Source organism: Periplaneta americana, chromosome 2 (assembly GCF_040183065.1).
Source record: "Periplaneta americana isolate PAMFEO1 chromosome 2, P.americana_PAMFEO1_priV1, whole genome shotgun sequence".
In the NCBI taxonomy this organism is placed as follows: Eukaryota; Metazoa; Arthropoda; class Insecta; order Blattodea; family Blattidae; genus Periplaneta; species Periplaneta americana.
In genome coordinates this window covers 30,805,220-30,826,468 of record NC_091118.1, presented here as the reverse complement: position 1 = coordinate 30,826,468, position 21,249 = coordinate 30,805,220, and the positions used below count along the sequence as shown (strand labels likewise).

At 35.5% G+C, this 21,249-nt stretch overlaps 2 protein-coding genes across 4 annotated transcripts in view; one reads left to right on the top strand and one right to left on the bottom strand.

The window, feature by feature from the left end:
• LOC138691778 (phe13-bombesin receptor-like) overlaps nucleotides 1-20,151 on the bottom strand; it is a 24,506-nt gene extending 4,355 nt beyond the window's left edge. Inside the window, exons 1-2 of one of the 3 annotated variants that reach the window (XM_069814158.1) lie at nucleotides 19,956-20,151; nucleotides 4,447-4,612 (exon numbers count right to left, since the gene is read on the bottom strand). The gene's annotated coding sequence lies outside the window, so the exon portion shown is untranslated. Of the gene's footprint in view, nucleotides 1-2,404; nucleotides 2,438-4,446; nucleotides 4,613-19,955 lie in introns of those variants that run through there. The other 2 variants (XM_069814169.1, XM_069814178.1) reach the window with 2 other exon arrangements.
• Obp93a (Odorant-binding protein 93a) overlaps nucleotides 1-21,249 on the top strand; it is a 288,764-nt gene that overhangs the window by 227,230 nt on the left and 40,285 nt on the right. The gene's annotated exons all lie outside the window — the stretch shown is intronic.

Here is a 21,249-nt window from a genome sequence, read left to right as displayed (position 1 = left end):
CATGCCATCGTTTCCATTCTGAATTGTGACTAAACTCAATGTTGTCGTTACATTTAGGCCTATTAACTTTTCAAGAAACTGGTTTTATTTCTTCCATATTCTGTTGCACGGGAGATTTCATACGTACAAGCAACGTGCATCTCAGGGAATAAAAGTAATAGAAAGAGAGAGAGAGAGAGAGAAAGAGAGAGAGAGACGGCAAGCTCGCATGCAAATTACATTAGTCACATTCCTTTCGCTGTGAAATAACAGACTCTTGTAGCCAGCTGAATTTCTTTCCTCTATAACTTTCAACCTCATCTTAGTAATTTTTCATTCCATACGGTTATTTGACCGGAGTGCACGTTCCTTCATAGCCTCCAAGATCATCCTACGGTATTCTAAAATTTTCAAGATTATGCTATCCAGTGCCGTATGCAGAACTTTTTATTATTAAAATTGTTTGCAATTTACATTATCGGTATTTTAAATTTTGTGTATTATTATTACTACTACTACTACTACTACTACTACTACTACTACTACTACTACTACTACTACTACTAATTATTATTATTATTATTATTATTATTATTATTATTATTATTATTATTATTATTATTATTATTATTAACAGAAAGCATGGGTAGACATAATGGCTCGGTTAGAAAAGCCAACGTACTATGGTAGAAATGATCATGATTTTAAAATCAAATGTAGGAAACAGAAAACGAATGTAGGTAAATTCTCATTTTTAAATAGAACTATAAATGATTGGAATGACCTACCTGCAGCGGTCTTTGAGGGCTGTCCTTCTTTAAGGAGATTTAAGAATAACTAAAAAAGTTGTGTATAAAGTGCAAATTAAAATTAAGGTGACATTTAACATTTAATTTTTTAAGGTGACATGTATTTATTTAGCCTGACGAGTTACTCCCTTGGTTTGAATTGTAAATTATTTAAAAATAGCGTGTAAGAGGGCCTTAGACTAGAAATGTTTAGCTTAAATGTAGTTCTGTTTATAAGTATGCATAAGGGTGTAATTATTTGAACTGTTGTATCAGTGAAGCGAGGTGAGTCAGTGAAGCTATGGTTTTACAGTGCAGTGAATAGTTCCGATCAGTGGTAATTTACAGCGTCAATGAAATGTGTTCTATAGTGTCAGTGTAATGTGTTCTATAGTGTCAGTGAAATGTGTTATAGAGTGTCAGTTAAATGTGTTCTATAGTGTCAGTGAAATGTGTTCTATAGTGTCAGTGAAATGTGTTCTATAGTGTCAATGAAATGTGTTCTATAGTGTCAGTGAAATGTGTTCTATAGTGTCAGTGAAATGTGTTATAGAGTGTCAGTGAAATGTGTCCTAAAGTGTCAGTGAAATGCGTCATAGTGCCACTACAGTAGTGAAATGAGAGTAAAGTGTAAGACTATTGAAACTTATGTAAGTCTATACATATGTAGGTTGTATTGTAAAATTAGGTTATTTTATGTTTTATTATTAATTGTAATTATCGTGTTGAATTGTATTGTGTATTCTTATTATATTGTGTATATAATTGTATTGTGTATTGTAAATTTTATTGTGTATTGTTTATCATTTTATTCTGTATTGTTTATATAGTGTATACCACTGCCACCAGGTGCTTGCCTACTTGCAGTGTAAATAAATACATACATTATCCTCATAAAATCTTTGAAACGTAATTTTTTCACAGACATCCAATTTTTAACAAACAACAATTTAATTTTCATATTGTGAGCTTAATTTTATTTCAAGGTCGGTACTAGGCGATAGATCTCTCTATAATAAAGATAACATTGTTATAATTCGAACACGCCGCAGGACCAAGAACAGGGTTTATATTGAAGGAGAGGTAGGAGGACTATATCTTATGTCGATGTAGATTTTGTTACTCTAACAGTAAAAAATTAGAGAAGGGAAAACCATTACAGTACAGCGTCTCGCTCAGGCACAGTGAAAACGTAAACAAAGTGCAGGTAATGTGTGGGGGAAGGACGAGCCTTACGATAAACACGAGGGATGCACAAAAGGTTTTAGTTACAATATTTATGATGGAGCATTAATTGAAATTATATTTTCCAAAAACACACAAACCAAAAGAACACAAATTGCATAATGTTATCGTGTACACGTTTTAACAAACAAGCAATTGTAACGTTGAAATAATTCAATATAACAAATCAAATTTTGCTACATATATGATGTTGCTTTCAAGGAGCATTTTTTTACAGTCATGAATTTGATTCTCTGTGTGACTAACACAGGCATGTCAATTGACGCCCACAGGAGCAAGCGCGCGCTTTAGAGCCCAGGAGAGCCTGAGCGCTTTACAGCGGAAAGGAAAGAGACAGACGAAAGAGGTAGTACAGGGACATCATTTTATTTTTACTTGCATTTTTATTGTACCTGCATTTCTGAATGTACTTCACTCTCACCCCTTCACTAATGTCCTTGCTCCCGTCAGACACACAAACTTACGGCCGCTGTTGCATTCAAAGTCTTCAAGCAGTGAAGTAAACACTGCAGTGTATAGTGTGTTTCATAAATATGATTGCGTTTTCTATAGAAGAAAGAACCTATATTAATAATATCGTACTAAAAAATTATATTCAAGAAACGATAAATTCAATTTCAGAGAATATGCTTCAAAATGTTTTTAATAATATGCGTACTGAATTAAAGCCTGCATTGTAATGAACGGCAACCATTTTCAGCAACTTGTTTAAAAATTCAGATTAGCTTTTTTTGAATTGAGGTGGCTAGAAGCAAAGGAATGCTAGTGACATTTGTAATAACATGAGTTAAGCCCATCCAGTGTAAGCAAAAGTATCTAAAATTTTAGTGGCAAAGGGATATTTTAATCGCATCACACATTAAAATTTAAATAAAAAATTTCACCGATTTTGCGAAAGCTTAAATATTTAAACCCCATTTTCTCAAAAGTAACTTAACTGCACTTATAGCCCTTTACTTATGACCCCCTCAATTTAAATGCACTCTCTGTATTGCATGATAACATCAATAATTAATATGCTAAATAAAGTAGACATTACATAACGAACATAGCCGCCTGAAAAGTTGAGTTTTTGAAAAAAAAAAATGTTACTACTCTACTGTATTTTGATAAATTCCGTAAAAGTGATGATCAAACTGAAAACCGTAATATCGTATTTCCCTACAACATAAATGGATATACTACTTTTCTCTCATCCTATACCTAGTAAAATGATTTGTTTACATATTGCACTAGTAACATCAAACTCCTATAATGGAAGGGGGCAACAGTGTTTCCGGGTATAGCCAGGTTAATGTTAAAAATGTTGGTAAAATAAAGTGATGTCCCTGTATATCCCGCTTGGTCGAGTTATATTCAGGGATGGCCAGCACTGATTCAATAGATAAAGGGAAGACAACTTATTAAAACTGTATCCATGTTAATTTTTAGATTTGTCTGAGAAGTATACGTGCATTATAAGAATGTAAGTTTTAATTTTAATGCTCATTTTTCACAAGTTTGACATTTTTATTCTAAAGAAATATTTTCTCAACGTTTCCTGTAGAAAAGTGAAATTTTCAGGTATAGGCCTATTTACTCGTATTTAGTAGCCTTACAGAATGTTTTCGTAAATCTAATATACCGTATATACGTATTACTGAAGGTAGTGTATTACAAATTTTGAAAAATTCGCATGGAAATTGTTTGTAAGGAAATCAATTAACAAAGCAACTACTGTTACATCATAAGCAAAAGATACGTGCCCATGTGTCTTAAAAATATCAGCTCTATAGCTTCAGCAGATTTCGAGAAAATAATTTAATATTCTGATGATAGGAAGTTGCTTACAAATATCACCTTAAAAGCATAATGCGATAAGAGTTTTGTTATGTAATAGTAGTTACATTTAAAACAGATATAGTACCTAGGTAACTTTGCTTTGTACTGTAATATTGTTTTGATTAGTTTATTGATTACTTTTGTAAGGCTAAAGATACCATGAATATAAATTCCAACTTATCATGTCATAGGCTACTCAATCTCTTTCTTTGGAATATCACTTTCTTTATGAATGATGTATTTCATCCACTTAATACAGTATAATACTATACTACTATAGAATTTATGTGAATATTCCTTCTTAACTCTCTATTATGTTATTAAGATTTAAAACACAAGTGCAATATTAAGAAATCAGTGTTAGTACGTTTGTTTTACAGACAATATAGATAATATTAAACAGAAAGAATCCATATAAAAATAGCGACATAAAATTTCACGTTCCGTTTGAAGTTTGTGCACCACTGTTTTCTTAAAAACAGGCTGCTTATTCATATACACAACCCTTCCTCTTTCCATACTTAGCGCTTGCTGCCCGCGCACGACGTCAAGGTCAGAAAAATACGCTTGCTATGACATCACTGCTATAGTCTGTTTCTGTTGTGTTACTCACTGTAAACTGGAGATCGTGGCTGTTTCCTTCTTCCGTGTCGTTTTCTGGACACTGAAGGGAAAGCTCTGTATTTCAGCCTGCTGTGCTAATATCACATTCATTTAATTCCTCGCTGCAACGACACACCCTGCTGTGGCCCTAGAGAGTGTATTCGGTATTCGCATACCTGTAAATTTGCATAAAGTAATGAAATGAGAAGCTTTCATTCATGTTCCTACACCTGTTCTAATTGAACTGCACCGCCCAGAGCTACATCATTACTACTGTATATTTTTCTAACATGTGTTCCTATCCCTTGGGAATCAAAGTTTCTATTTAATACGGCATAAAATTACATTCCGCTTACTCAGAATCGTCCATAACACAAGAATTATACTAAAACTTGCAGAAATAAAGTTAGTATAAACATTCTGTGTGATTTCTTTTAATGGCGGTAGGTTGTTTCCGATCTCTGATAACGAATTTGAATGGCATCTTTGTTAGGAGTCACACGACAGCTGAACTGTGGCGCGAGGTGACAGACCAGTAGTGAGTGATCTCATAGTCAGAGTGCACGGCAACTCACAGCAGAAATTCCCAAGGAAATTGAGTCTTTTTGGGAGGGGTGCATTACGACCCTATCGAATGCCAAGTACAGTTAAGTGGAAATAAAAGAAGCTTACAATAAACGAGGTTTCGTTATTTCCAAGAAAGGCATCTTCTGTGTACTTAATAAGATTGGTAAAGCTCGAATGGAAATTAATTTGTATCATCTCGTGGGGTGCGGCGACTTGTGACTGGGGGTGGATTTGCTTGCTTTTTCCACTCTGGAATTAATCCCATCCGAGCTTTGTCAGTCTTATTAGGTACACACAAGATGCCTTTCTTGGAAATAACGAAACCACGTTTTTGCAGGCTCCTATGATTTTCACGTAACTGTACTTGGCATCGGAAAGAGTTGTTATGTACCCCTCCCAAAAAGGCTCGATTTTCTTGGGCATTGCTACTGTGATACACCGTGCACTCTGATTATGAAATCACTCACTACTGGTCTGTCACCTCTCGCCGCAATTCAGCTGTCGGTGTGATTCCTGACGCATATGACGTCATTCAAATTCGTTATCAGAGATCGCAAACAATCCTCTGTATATCCACTGCACAGTTACTCAGCTTCAGTAAAATTTGCCTGTGTGACTGAGGGAAATCATGAAAACTCCCAGCGGGGTTGGCCTACCACCTGATCCCAGGACCTCCCGAATATGAGTCACAAACTTCACCGATTAAGCCCCTCCTTCAGAGATATATTTTGTGTCTGCGTTATGAAAGTGTTCTTAACAGAAAATGAGAGAAATGAGGCTCAAATAATGATAGAATTAGATGACAGGACGTACACTTAGGCCTATACACACTTTCTAATAGTCAGAATAATGTGGTTTCTCTTTGACCATTCGCAAAAAATGAAGTAGGATTACGCCAAAGTTAACTTTTCAATATTATTTTCATATTTCTTTTTAAAAGTCTATGCATATGTCCGTTACATGCCTACTAACAATTTGAATTAAGAATAACAAAAATAATTATTAATATACCCTACTTTAAGTCGCAATTCACATTATTCACGTGGAATGATCGTGTTACCTCCCCTTGGTAGTTTGTGTCATGAAAATTCCAGGATATAAAATTCAATCTGTACCTTATTTTCTTCATTTCTAAATTAGTCTGCTTTCAAATCAGATTTTGAGTTGTGTCAATCAGTATAAGACTCTTTCCTTGTAAGAAATAGACCAGCTGGATCTACTTCACCACAAATACTCTAAAATACAATAAATTGTTGTGTATCTCTAACAAAAACTGCAATATGCTTTTTGTATTGTATTGTATTTATTTATATTCCATGGTATTCGTGTATCGTTTCACAGCTAAAATATAGAACATGTAAAAAAATTTTTATACTATCACAAAGTCTTAATTATAGTCACAATCTAGTTGAAATATATACAGAAGGAATTTACAGCCTACTAGTACAACACAAGGGGTTAGTATCGATATCTAATACAAGACAGAAATATTCATGCAGCGTTGTTCAATGTCATAAATTCATCTACAGAATAGAAGGCTGGAAATTAGATATTAATTAATTTGGCCCCAAATAATCTTATATTTTGAGTTTCATTTTTTATGTCCATAGTAAATCTATTAATAATTTTTACTTCCGTATAGCACACTCCTTTTTCATAGCACGATAGACTTACCGATGGAGTATGAAAGTCATTTTTGACGAGTATTTAAACTATGAACTGTTGAATTAGTTACAAAGTTTTCACGATTACGTAGGAGGAAGTTTATTAATGAAAACATATACAGGGTGTCCCATTTATCTCGTACACCTATTACAACTTTTTTGTTTCGATAGGTATTGGAATTTTTGGTTTTGAGAGTTATGTGTGTAGAGATTTGGTGCATGTAACTACATTATGGTAGAAGATACACGTGACGTCACCAATTCTTCAAATAGCACTACATATTTTAATCATGTTATATTGATTACACACATTAAGACGAGATCAAAAATGTATCACAGTATCACCTTCCCAATCAATAACAACAACAAAATGCAAAATGAATGCCATCAGAATGTGTCGTTTGTTGTGGTGTCCCATTCATCGTATGCATTAACTTACACAAAACGAAAGACGACTGAAGTACGTACACGTCGTGTGTTGTATGTTTGCTGTCTTAACATGTAAACAAACCACAACAAATGTCGACGCCACAATCCACGTAGTGGCCTGCACGTTTTCCGGACCTGTCACCACTCGACTTCTTCCTGTAGGGAACTATAAAGGACAGTGTGTACCAGAACATTCTGCCAACACCAGACGACATGCAGCAACGCATTCGACAGGCTTGTGTGTCCATTCAGCCAGCAGCATGCCGGACAGTCATATGGTCTTTCGGGGAACGCCTTCGAATGTGCATTAATGTGAATGGTCACCATTTGGAATATCTTCTTTGACTCTTAAAGCATAACATTATCACATTGGAAGTACGTTTTTGTTTCGTTTTGTTGTTATTGATTAGGAAGGTGACGTGATACTTTTTTAATTGGTCTTAATATGTGTAATCAATGTAACATGATTAAAATATGTAGTGCTATTTACAAAATTGTCACGTGTATCTTATACCATAATATAGTTACATGCACCAAATCTCCACACTCATGTTAGCCCCTCGTTCAAACATAACGCTCAAAAACAAAAATTCCAGTACCTATCCAAACAAAAAAGTTACAATAGGTGCACAAAATAAATGGGACACCTTGTACTGACATGCCATGTGCATTGTTTGTGGTTTATTGAAAATAGTCCTAAATGATTCCCTAGATTTGGCACGCCACTATTTCCTAATTACTCTTTTTTGTTGTAAGAATATACTGTTACTGTCTGTAGAATTTCCACAGGATTTTATTCCAAAACTCATTACCGAGTGGAAGTATGCAAAGTATATTGGTTTTAAGGTATTGATATTTACTATGTCTTGCATAAATCTAATAGCAAAACATGGTGAATTTAGTTTGTGGGTAATTTCTTTAATATGATTTTTCCAGTTTAATGTACAGAGTGCGGCATTTAACGTTTCCCATTTTAAGTTGGCGATTCTGTTCACATTGTTGGTAAAACATGTTTGAAAACACAGGGATTCGGTGTATCAAAGCCTTGGATTTAGTTAGCCACATCCCATCATAGGGATTCGGTGTAGCAAAGTGTTTAGTTAACCATGGAACGTTGGTCGGTGCAACAGCGCATTTTCTGTGTTGAACAGTTTGTTTCAACCAAGTCAATTGTTGCTGTCCAGCGCGAGTTTAGGCGGATTTTTTTTGATAATCAACGTGGAATTGCACCATCACGAAAAATAATCAGTGTGTCGGTGCGTCAGTGGCGTGAAACGGGATCGGTTCAAAACAAAGCTCGAGTTCGTTAGAAAACGGCGCGGACTCCTGATAATGTCGAACTTGTGAGAACGGCTCTGCAGAGAAGTCCTTATCGTTCCGTGCGGCGTCATTCCCGGATCATGAATTTGTCGGACAGAATTGTGCGAAGAATATTACACAATGATTTGCACTTCCATCCATATAAACTCCAGGTCGCACAAAAATTAACAGTAGTAAACAAAGCCCTGCGCGTCCAATGTTGTCAGAGAATGCTGCAATTGTTTAACACTCACAATGACTTTCACAGCTGCCTGATAATGAGTAACGAAGCAAATTTCTGTCTCAATGGTTATGTAAACAAGCAGAACTTTCGTTATTGGGCCCCACAAAATCCACGTGAAATCTTTGAACGACCACTACACAGTCCTAAGGTCGTAATCTGGTGTGCAGTTGCAGCAGAGGGTATCATTGGTCCTTACTTTTTCGAGGACGATAATGGAGCTGCGGTGACTGTGAACTCTGAGCGTTACAACATAATGTTGACAACTTTTTTCCTGCCTGAGTTGAGACGCCGTAACTGGAACATTCAGCGCCTGTGGTTTCAACAGGATGGAGCCACATCCCATACAGCACGTGTTTCAATGAACACACTTCGTACTGCTTTCCCTGGGCGACTATCTCCAGATTAGGTGACATTCAGTGGCCCTCTGTTTCCCCTGATCTCACTGCACCAGACTTCTTTTTGTGGGGGTATCTTAAGAGTAAGGTCTACGGTCGTATCCTTCATGACATCGAGGACCTTAAAACCGCGATTCGTGAAGAAATTGCTGATGTTACACCTGAAACATTTCGGCTAGTAATGGCCGGTGTGCAGGGAAGATTGCAACAATGCATTGACGCCAATGGAGGACATCTTAAAGACATTATTTTCAAAACGTAAGATGTACTGTAATTCCAAGATTATAATGGTTGTAAACTGATTAATTTCTTGTAATTTACTTGTAAGCTAAATAAGTTATGGGGGTTTGAAAATAGGAAACGTTAAATGCCGCACCCTTTATTATCTATTTGTAAGCAAAGACATTTAGTTGTTGTTGTTTCTGTTAGGGACCTATTGTTAATTATTGCGCTTGAAATTTGGAGGTTGAATTTGGACAGGATTTAAATTGGATTGTGTTAGTTTTGTTACAATTTAATACTAATTTATTGACTGAGAACCAATCACATATTTTGAGGAAAATTGCCTCTGTTAGAGATTGGAATCTGTTGGAGTTACTGGCTGTAATCACTATACTTGTGCCATGACTTCACTCCTGTGAGTGTGAAGATAGTTTAAAGGCCGTTGCCATGACGTTTCTTTGATATCGCCCGAGTACGAGGAAGGATGTATACATTTAATACATCCTATTCAAAGATGTACGTATCTCATAGTTCGCCACTTGGCCTGATCGTCCATACCACTTACAGCAGGATTAAGATAGATCACTATATCCGAGCCGTAGAATTAACGGACACTAGACAGAGCCGCGGTATTGATATGGGAAGAATACTGAGTCCAGAACGAAGTACAGTGGAAACTGGATAAATCCACGTTCAAGTGGTCCTCCATGATCTCGTCGTTAACCACGTATCCGTTGGTTCTAAAGTTCTTGGGTTCAAATCCGATCGAAAGAGATCCATTTTAAAGGGTAATGCATTTTTAGCATGGTCTCCGTGAAGGAAATAAATCTGGGAGTCCCGTATTATAGATTTACGGTACCTATGAGCACACTATCAGAGGTGTGAGAAGTTTACTGATGTAATCTAAATTGCCAGAACACTCTTTGTTCCACATGGGTCTGATGTGTGGCTATCATTTTAAAACAGTTAATGTTAGCTGAAGAGAAACAATATGTTGTGTGGTTCCTGGTTCCCTGACTGGGTTAGGCCTATATTTGCGTATTACCACTTTGTTTTTTTACAATCCATTCACAGCTCACAAGCAAATGTTCTGATGGGGGCAGATAAAAAGTTAAATTTTTTTCTTCCACCATGTTAATAATGTCAAAAGAAGTGCTTATACAAATTTTGGCCACTCGACCGCAATTACGAGGCCGTCCAGAAAGTGATTTTCCCTGGGACCGTTTATAGAAAAAAGCACAATTGGATGGAAATAATTATTTAAACAGATGGAGCAATTGTTGCGCTATTTGTCAACATATCCCCCACTGGAACTGAGACATTTGTTATACAATGGGATCAATTTTTGTGTCGTAGAAGTCAGCCGCCTCAGATCGGAACCAGCGTTTGACTGTGTCTGCACCTCTCTCTGTCGATCCCATGATATGAGAAATGTCTCAATTCCGATTAAAAATATGTTGAAAAATAACTCAACAATTGCTGTGTCTGTTCCAATAAATTTGTCCTATGAAATTGTGTTTTCTTCCTATTAACGGCCCCTGGCAAACTTATTTTTACGGCCCTCGTAATTGCGGTCGAGTGGCCAAAATTTGTATAAGCACTTCTTTTGACATTATTAACATGGTGGAAGAAAAAAATTTAACTTTTTTATCTGCCCCCATCAGAACGTTTGCTTGTCAGTCAGTCACCCATACCCATAGCAAGTGCAAATTTCTACGTAGTTTTGATTGTGATCTACGATTGTCTGAGAAATCTGTTTCATGAACTTAATTTGCACACTATTATCTTTAAACCCTGATCCGTTTTGTATTACGCATTTACAGTTTTCTTGTTATTGTGTAGAAGAAAAATGTGTATTGTGTAAATTCTGGTTGTTTAAGCAGCATGTTCATTTACCGGTGAAAATAAGAGGTAGCCTAAGTAATAAATAGCCTATATGAGCACAATTGAAAACCTCCCCAGAATAACGTTGCATAAACCATAGAAATGATGTTCGTTTCCTCCACCATAATTTATGCAACGTTTTCCTAGAGACTGCAACTTCAAACTAGCAGCTAGCAGTTAATACCTGCATTCCGCTCATGAGCTGTGAGCCGGCTCGGAGAGCGGAAACCTTGCCTGCACTAGATTGTGCCCCAATTTACCTGGGTTAAATCCCAGATCTCTCGCAATGCATATGAAGACATATTGATAGTGATTCGTCCGTCGGAAGGGAACGTTAAGCCTGATGGCAGGAGTAGGCTTCATCATCGTCCTTACCCATTTCATACACCACACTTACACACACATACACTCGCCTTAGTAAAAGGTTAAAGGTATCCCCGTCACACGCCATGAAGGCACTTGGGGGGCATGGATGTAGAGCCCTATGCTTAGTACACGATATAATTCTTCACAGATACACATCATGCATAGCGTGGCCGCCGAAGAGATATGCAATTGGAAAATGGGTCACAGTCCTTCCATCTATCCGCAATATGCGAAACCAGACTCACGCAAGTGAAGCGGGTAGGCATTGAATACACACACACACACCTTCGTAGCTAGACTAGACGGGAATCGAAACAGAGTAGCCTGGGTGGAAAGCTAGCTGAGCCACAGACGCGACTGGAGAGCAATAATCCGTCTCTATACCACAGCTGAAAATTAAGAATCGGGGACAGGAGTCGAGGAGGAAGGTCTCAGAAGCAGATGGTTGTATTTTTTGTGTGCTGTTGCCACATAGGCGCTGCATAATTATAGATCTTGCATTGAGATTTAAATAAGAATAGAATACCGTGAATCTGGATAATGACATATTGTGCAAGTTGGTAAGAGGTTATAAGAAACGAATTAATGCTTCCATCCACGGCCATCTTATGACTTCATAATTCCTTGGAATTATGGTTGGTTGAATGATCTGTTCTTTAAGCAGTACTCCATAGCTACAGTCTGTCCAAAGTAAGAACCGCCCTTGATGTCAACATTGACCCAAGTATTTTACAATTTATCTAATGATGCCGAAAAGGCGAAAACGTTCATATTTCATATACAATGTTATAGCAAATAAACATTTGCAAAATAGATAAATCTTATAGATTGAACTTGAAACTTTTATTATATTGACCCAAGTACAACTCTCATCTATGACAGCGCAAGGGAAGAAAGAGTTTTGTACCTAGCCGTTCAAAGCAGAAGTGGTGTAAGTCAAAAATGGTTAATTAGAGTTAAAGTAAACATTCTGTAAAATACAGCGCAAAGTAGCAATTAATATTCAATTTATTTAAACTATTAGTAGTCAGTGGATAGCACGAAGGACATATTATTTGCTATTTTGCACTGTATTTTAGAGAATTTTTACTTTAAACCTCATTACCGAATTTTGACTTACACCACTTTTGCTCTGAAGGCTCAATTTATAGCAAATAAGTTAGGTTATTCCGTCTTAAGGGAACCAGGTAGTGATTAGGGGTCAAAAATTCGATTTTTTTGTGTTTTAAGGAAAGTACAAAACTTACTCTTTAAAACAATATAAATATTGTGGGAGTATTTCTGCAGATAAGCCCTTTAAATGGCATCTTTAAATTTGGCGGTGCATGTAATTCATATATCCTCCTTTTTTTTTAAATGCAGTTTTCCATAAGTTAACATTTTTCAAACTTAAGTACATTTTTCTCCGAAACTGCTGAATCAATTTGCAAGAAATTTTTATACTGTTTTCTGTAGCCTGTGTTCTACAAGTAGACCTACGGGTTTAATAATATCACACACATAACACGAGGAAAAAGTATATGTGCATTGAAAAAAATTACAAAAAATGTTAAACAAAGTTCATATTTTTTTTCTGTTTCACTAGGGATAAATATTTACTAAATTTTGCTTTAGAATTTACAATATATATTGCTAGATAACTTTAAAAAAATACAAGGTATATGAGTGAATATTGTAGAAAGTAATGTGCACCTGAAGAGTGAGGTATACTTAGCAAAGTGGGAAAAGAGGTTATCAGTAAGGACCTTTATTTTGCACTTGGATACGAAATTAACTAGTTGTCTTTTATAACACTGAATTCAGAAAGATTAATTGTATAAGCGTAGAAATTTGTATTCCACTTTGAGCACTAAAAGTGTGGAAATATTGAACTAAACTTTTGTACTTACATTTTTTAATCTCACATGCATCACTACCCACTCCTCTTAAAATAGTACACGGCAGTGACTCATAATTAATGTGGTCTCCAAACAAAGTTTGTTGTATTAATCTACTTTTATTTTGTATAATTTCGTCACTATATTATCATTAGGAGCTCAAGAAATATATACACATATAGAAAGATGTTATCTTATATACAGAGTGTGCTGTATATCTGGCCATATTATACAGAGCAATGAAATAATACTGTTGTGATACACACACAAATATTTAATGTATCCTCTGTAAAAATTTGCTTGAAATCACATTAAAATTGACTAAAACTTAGTAGCTTTGTAATGACCTGTTTTTCCCATTAAAATTTATACAAATTACTAAACTTTAACTCCTTACTGCCGGTACGAGCGTGCGTGTGTGTAAGGAAATACATTGAGAAAATTATGATATCCTACACTTTGTTTTGCTGAAATAAATTAAAATACGTTTTTAAGTAATGAATTAATATATTTTCCAAATTTGTGTTAAATTGTTGCAGTAAGAAGAATGATTACTAAGCTAAAATTGTTAGATAAATACGAGTAAGTAAAAATAAGTCTACTTATGTAATTTTTTTAACTTATACTGTATTGTAAATTCCAACATGTCAATTCAAACATTCCTCAAGATCTGATAAATTATGAAATATCCCTCAAGAGGTAATAAATTATGTTAAGTTAGAAACTTGATCAGTCTGGTCAATTTCTTTCACAATAGGCTTAAACATAATATCACAAGAGCCCTAAAAAGGTATATATCACAATAGCCCTAAAAAGCGTATCATAATAGTCCTTCTCATTCATACATTAATTACTGCTAGACTAATCAATATTCACAGCTTTCCTTTAGAGAAAAATGAAGCTAACACTATTCTGAGTACAAGGAAAATAAAATATATATATATATTCTAGTTTATTCATTCAAGAGCAATAACAAGAGTATCACTTCATAGCTTTTTCAATCAGCAAAACTGGCTGATAATGATTTTTGTTTTTAATTTTGTTCATTATTGCTCGTAGAGCATAAAATGTACTTCTATAGGCCTAATAGCAGTTTTAAATATGTTCAAATTGAGCGTTGATACATTTTAAAGTCTGTATCAAATTAACCCGACTTTTTTTTTACTGTAACGCATTAGCCCTACTTTACTGAAAATTCATTAACAGGAAACTACTGATTCCAGCGAAATTTAAAAAATAGTTCGTTATAAACATATGTTTGCTTCACGGATAGATCTATAATAATAATAATAATAATAATAATAATAATAATAATAATAATAATAATAATAATGATTTATTTTAGCTGGCAGAGTTAAGGCCGTAAGGCCTTCTCTTCCACTCAACCAGCAAAAAGTGTATATACATATGCATGAACTTACAAAGAATCCAACAATTTGATTTAGATGAGAGTTACATGTATACAAAAGTTATTTACAAATTAAACAACAAAATACTATGAACTATTAATTAAACACTGAAATAAACTGTGTAGCAGAATTAAACTAAAATACATAGAATGTTAATATATTTCAAATAATATTAGATAATAGAAAGAGATTATTACGAGACAATTAAAATACAGCACAATCAGGATGATGTCTAAAGAAAAAAGTAACAATGTAATCAGTGATAGTTTAAATCAGTATGATTGGAGTGAAATGCTAATAAGGTTATCTTTTAAGCTGTTCTTAAAGGTGTTTATTGTCTTGCAGCCCCTAATACTTTGTGACAAGGAATTCCATTGACGCGAGGTGGATATTGTAAAAGATGATGAATAACAAGATGTTCTATGAAGAGGTATACTTAGCGTGCCACAGATAAGTGATCTGGTATTTACGCCGTGGTTAGAGTATAGATAAGAGAAACGAGACGAAAGGTAATTTGGTGTTGAAGTGTGCAGAATTCGAAAGAGTAAAGACAAAGAGTCCCGTATAGTCCCGTCGCTCTAATTTCCGGTAGCCCATCGCGTTGCAGGTCGGCTACATTTAAACGTGTGCGTCTTGAGATTCGCTGAGGAAGACGTTATTCATTTCCTAAGGCTCGATAAATACTTAATATAATCGCCCGCCATTTTGGCACTTTCGTTGGCGTTCGCAGAAAGCACACGAGGACGTTATTTGCCGCTCAATTATTTGCTGAATTACAGTGCGTTTGATTTATTATCATAGGAGCTACGACATGATAATGTTTAACGGTGTGGCAAATAGATTCCTCGTATGGTAGCTAGGCAACGAAAGAACAGAAATGGCGAACGATACTACCTACCTAGACTTTATAGAGCCTTCACTTCCTAAGACGTAAACAAAGAGGAGGAGTCACGCCGTAAATAACAGCGACGCGACTTTTTTTTTTATAGTAGAGGCAACTTCTAACAACGGTCAGCGAGTGGAATTTTCCAAAGTTGCAGGTGTGGTTTGTCTTGTAGACTACCATGACACGTTTTACAAAAATTATTGCAGTGCAATGAAATTCAGAACTATAAGTAAGAGCTGTGCTGTGGAAAATTTTTTGCAACAACAGTAAAGGGGTAGAAAAGGGGATTATGGGTAAATTGTATAGATAAAGAAATAAATGTCCCAAAATGGGGCAAGTGCTGGAAAATTACCTCCATTCTCACCTGGAAGCAAAATTTCACATTCTAGGGTTTCTTTCAGAGAGCTCCAATTTACCCTACAAAGAAGAATGCGAAACTAAAAATCCTAACCTCTGTAATAATAATATTGTCGACATAATAAAATAGGTAACATGCAAAACATAGTGAGAAACATGTCATATTCGTGACACCGTTTATTTTGAGTTAAATATTTGAGGTGTACAGTTCCAAAACTCTCTAAATTCATCTTTTCAGCAAAATAATCGTTTTCTCTTATTGACTTACACATACGTATATCATCAATCAAGGTACTTAGAATACTCTTATATCAATAATGTTCCAATCCAATATCTGTATGATTTGTTGAAAATATTCATCGTTGCAAGGTTAGTAAAATGGCTGATGTTGAAATATGTGATTTTTTTTTCTCTTGTACGCAGGAGGGATCCGAAGGCTTACACTGCAGCCTGGGGCTTATTGTGCTTACCGCTCCTATTCTGTGAATGATTGAGTAGCCGAACGGCCGCGTTCTTGCACAAATAGATTGTATAATCTGTTAAGTGAGCATTTTCTTTTTAACTAGGTTATTGAGGTTTTTTATTCATATTTTGTATGATAATATAGTGCAATTCTATAAGAGTAAATTATTAATTACTAAAGTGAAAGAAATTTAATATTTATTTGTAGCTTTGCAGGATATTAATTTAAAATTAACTTAAAGCATTTAAAAGATATTTATTACCAGACATCGGATTCTAGGGCAAATGCCTATTTTGTTTCTTTAGGAGAAAAGTAAAAATAATTATTAATATTTGTGTTTCATGGAAATTGAAAGGTATTCAAAGAGTTTTATAGTGCCCTAAAATGCCCTAAAACGGTTATTAGAGCCTAATTTGTTAATATTCACCTAAAAATGCCCAACTCACTATGAAGTTTCGCATTTTACTCTTACTTTTTATAATTTATACATGCATTCACTGCGAAATTTAAGGCATTTAAAAAGTGGAAAGTTTGCTTCACACCGGCCATGAAACCATTGATAAAGGAAACAAAATGTTTTGAATCTCACGACACTCGCAATAGATTTCACCGAATTTAACATGTTTGGAGGCATAAATGCCGACAAAGAACCAACCTTAGTTTTGAAGCAGGCAACAATCACAGTATGTGCTGCTACCAATTCAGAGATATACTATACTATAAAAATGACTGTTTTCGGTCTGAAACCGATTAGCTGTACTGCCCTTCAGAGTGTCATAAAATCACAATTTTTGGAGAAAGAGTGTTTTTGAAATATTTATGAAAAGTCGTAAAACTGCGAATTAGTATGGTAAACCGTTACAAAATATTTAAAAGAATGGCCCTCCTAGTGTTAACACTACCAGGAAATGCAACAATAAGTGGAACTTTGTATTTTTGTCCAATTGAATCTCAATAACAACGGTTCATTTGAATGCTCGTTAATAGTTGCTCTTTCCCTCACCTTATTTGTGTTGAGAAGTTTTGAGCGGTAGGACGTTTTCCTGTGAAGTTTAACGCGATAATGCCGAAAAATATAAGTGCAAAATCTACATTGATCCGGCAATGGCTAACAGAATATTCAGAATTCACTTATGATGGAAAAATAATATTTAGCAAGATTTGTAGCAAACAGGTATGTAACAATAGTTGAAATATATAAATTCTATTAATTTTAATGAGTAGGCCTATAATATTTATACATTGACTGAGCTATCCTGAGGTATAATTCTTTTTAAGACCACTACACTTTAACCTTTTAAATTCCGATAGTTAAAGTATTTGCAGGTCATTAAAATTTTGATTGTTCGAACCCACTAACTTTGTGATAGAAATACGGCAATACAACAATTAGGATTTTATTTTAATTCAGTTTACTTAACATTTTTAGATTTCGCAAGAAAAGAAGTGCCACCTAAAGCAGCATGTGCAAGGAGCGGCTCATAAGGCTAAAGCTCAGCAGAAAAATCAACTGCAACAAACTTTACTAACACAGCCTACTTCATCCAATCTCAGCAGCAATTTCTATGCTGATTTAACCAGAGCGTTTGTTGCTGCTAACATTCCCTAGAATACAATTGAAAATCCGGTTTTAAGACAGTTTTTACAAAAATACTGCAAACAAAATATCCCATCTGAGTCGACCCTAAGAAAAAATTACTTAGACAGAATATACAATGAAACTTTAGCTTCCATTCGGGAGGATACAGGTGATTCTTACATATGGGTCTCTGTGGATGAAACCTCAGATCCTATGAATAGGTATATAGCAAATATGGTAGTAGGAAAACTTAGTCCTGATGGACCTTCGATTCCACACCTCGTATGTGTTAAGGAACTTTCGAAAGTGAATAGCCAAGCCATTGCTTATTTTGTAAATAAAGGCCTACAGTCTTTATACTCAGGTAATATAGACGATTCTAAAGTTCTGTTGTTTTGTACTGATGCTGCCTCATACATGGTTGCTGCAGCTCCACTTCTTAAAACATTTTATCCTAACCTCACGCATGTAACCTGTCTAGCACATGGCCTTCACAGGGTTTCTGAAACAATCCGGAATGAATTTCCTCTTGTCAATTCGTTTATTTCTAACACAAAAAAATGTTTTTGTAAAGCCCCATCCAGGATTTCAATATTCAGAGAGAACTTTCCAGATATCCCACTCCCACCTCAGCCGGTTGTTACACGATGGGGAACCTGGATTCAGTCAGTGGTGTATTATTCTAAGTATTTTAAAGAAGTGGTCACAGTTATTGATAAATTACCTGAAACTGATAGTGCAGCGTGTGTGAAAGCAGTGAAAGATTGTCTGAATGACTCACGAGTGAAAAAAATTATTGCCTACATAATATCAAACTTTTCTTTCATACCTGCAAGCATTGAACAATTAGAACGTGAAAAACAATTTCTTTGTAGCCAAATAGCAATAGTAAAGGAAGCTCATGTGAACATACATTCTGCTTTGGGCGAAACTGGGAAAAAAGTTAAAAATAAGTGGGACAACGTATTAAATAAGAATGTAGGATTTTCATTGTTGGAAAAAGTATCAAGAGTGATATCGGGGGAAAGTGTAAATGTTCCAGTAAGTATTGATGTTTCTATTGTACCTAATTTAAAATTTGCGCCTCTCACATCAGTTTCGGTTGAAAGAAGTTTTTCTACTTTCAAAATGATTCTCAGTGACAAAAGACAAAGGTTAACTGTGGAGAATTTAGAAAAAATTCTGGTGGTGTACTGTGCAGATAATTATAATAAAGTCTGAGCATGGAACTGAATTTCAATAACTTAAAATGAGTAGTCTTGATATCAATAATCATTATTTCATTAGTTTCAATAGATTAAATTTGTGCAGCTCTGTTTATAAATATAATATAGTATTCTTTTTTTATGTTTAAACATACTTTTTTGTGCGTATTTTAGTGTATAACTAAACATTTCAGTGAAAGAAATAAGTATGATACCTTGATGCGCCTAAAATGCCTATTTTCATTAAAATAGAGCCTAATTTTACAAATTTTGAGCTTATTTTAGGCGCCTAAAACTGCAATTTTTAGTGCCTAAAAATCCGATGTCTATTTATTACTAGTGTAGGCTTACACGAAATCAAACTTGGTACGGAAATAGTGAAAACATTCGTCTGAAAAATAGTTACTTTTCCAATATCCTCTAAATACCTATCCATCTCAGACTAAAAACAAAAGCAGTAAAAGTTTTTTTGTTTCCCGAAAAATTTGCTCGAATCGATTTAGAGAGTTGTGGAACTGCATGCCTAATATATATATATATATATATATATATATATATATATATATATATTTCACTACTACGATGACGTATGTAGCCCACCTGACCTCTACCACGCTTATTTGTAATACTATCGAAAGTTCTCACAATCTTCTAGTATGACAAAGATGCTTACTTGGCTTACAGCAAGATGGCCTTCATGCGTTCACGTCCAGGCATTAAACACAAATTTAACCTTCTTACGAGACTGCTGCACTCCCACAAGCGAGCAATGCTTAGACTGGTGTCTGTGGGGATGACGATGCTGCTGGGTACTTAGATCTCATCATCGGTGAGCCGACTCTGCGCCTTCCTCTGACACGTGCAGACCTCAATCAAGCGCTTCATTTTGCTGGAGGCTATGGCACAGACCTTCAGCACCTAATTTAATGCTCGTAGTACAACCACAGTCTACTATATACAGTCACGAAGCTTGACTTTTGAGGGTGCTAGAAACAATAGACTGTGACGGTACTATTTCGCATCGCCTGTAATGAGACGATATTAGCGATCCTAGTGGTGAGCAACTATCTAATGTTTGCATATTTACTACGTATTGAGTTTCGCGACTGTATATATTAGACTGTGTTACAACTGCGGCATTGGTCTCTCTCTCTGTCTCTCTGTCTCTCTCTCTTATTATTGTTTATGTTTTTCTACTTTCTCGTAATTCGTATTACGAAATGCATATGAAGCGGTGAGTTCAAAAATTTTTTCCTAAGTACACCTGACAATTTTCCGAGAAGCACAAAAAAAAAAGGAAAGAAAAAACATATTTTTTCTTACCAAACTGTAATTGTTGACTTGTTTACCATCAAAATGAAAAAAGAAAAAATAGTTCATAAGAGAAAGTTGAGGAAAAGACGTTCATGATTTCCTCGAAATCGAAAAATCGAAAGAGAATTGGGAGGACAAATTTAAAAGGTACGCAAAACGCGTCCTTGCAAGGTGTTGGGGGCTGTACAAAACTAAGTATGTGAGCTCCAAGCCTGTTGGCCACTAGTCTCACTCCGGGTTACGCTGCTCCACTGAAGGAGCTCTAGAAAATTTTGAAGGGGAAGCCGAAATTGGACGTAACCTCTTAGGTACCACATACGCGAGGGGGACTGAGATTTGATCAAGTGATCACGCAACGGGGCGAGGAGGAGATGGCTGGTGTTTGCCGTTAGGATGGCGAGACGCTGTCATCTGTTGTTCGATGACAAAGCATGTGAAGGCCGTCGGAAGAAGCGCCGTGAAATCTAAATCTGCAATTTGAGAGGTCCCTGTCCTTTCAAATTGCGACTAATTGAGTGACCTCGTATATTTAAAAGACAATTTATAGGTTCTGAACTAGGGCATACGTCGTTTATATTAAAGGGGAATATATATGGGGAAGGGCATATAGGTCCGTGGCCCATTTCTTATAGGACTCATCCCGACATTTGTCT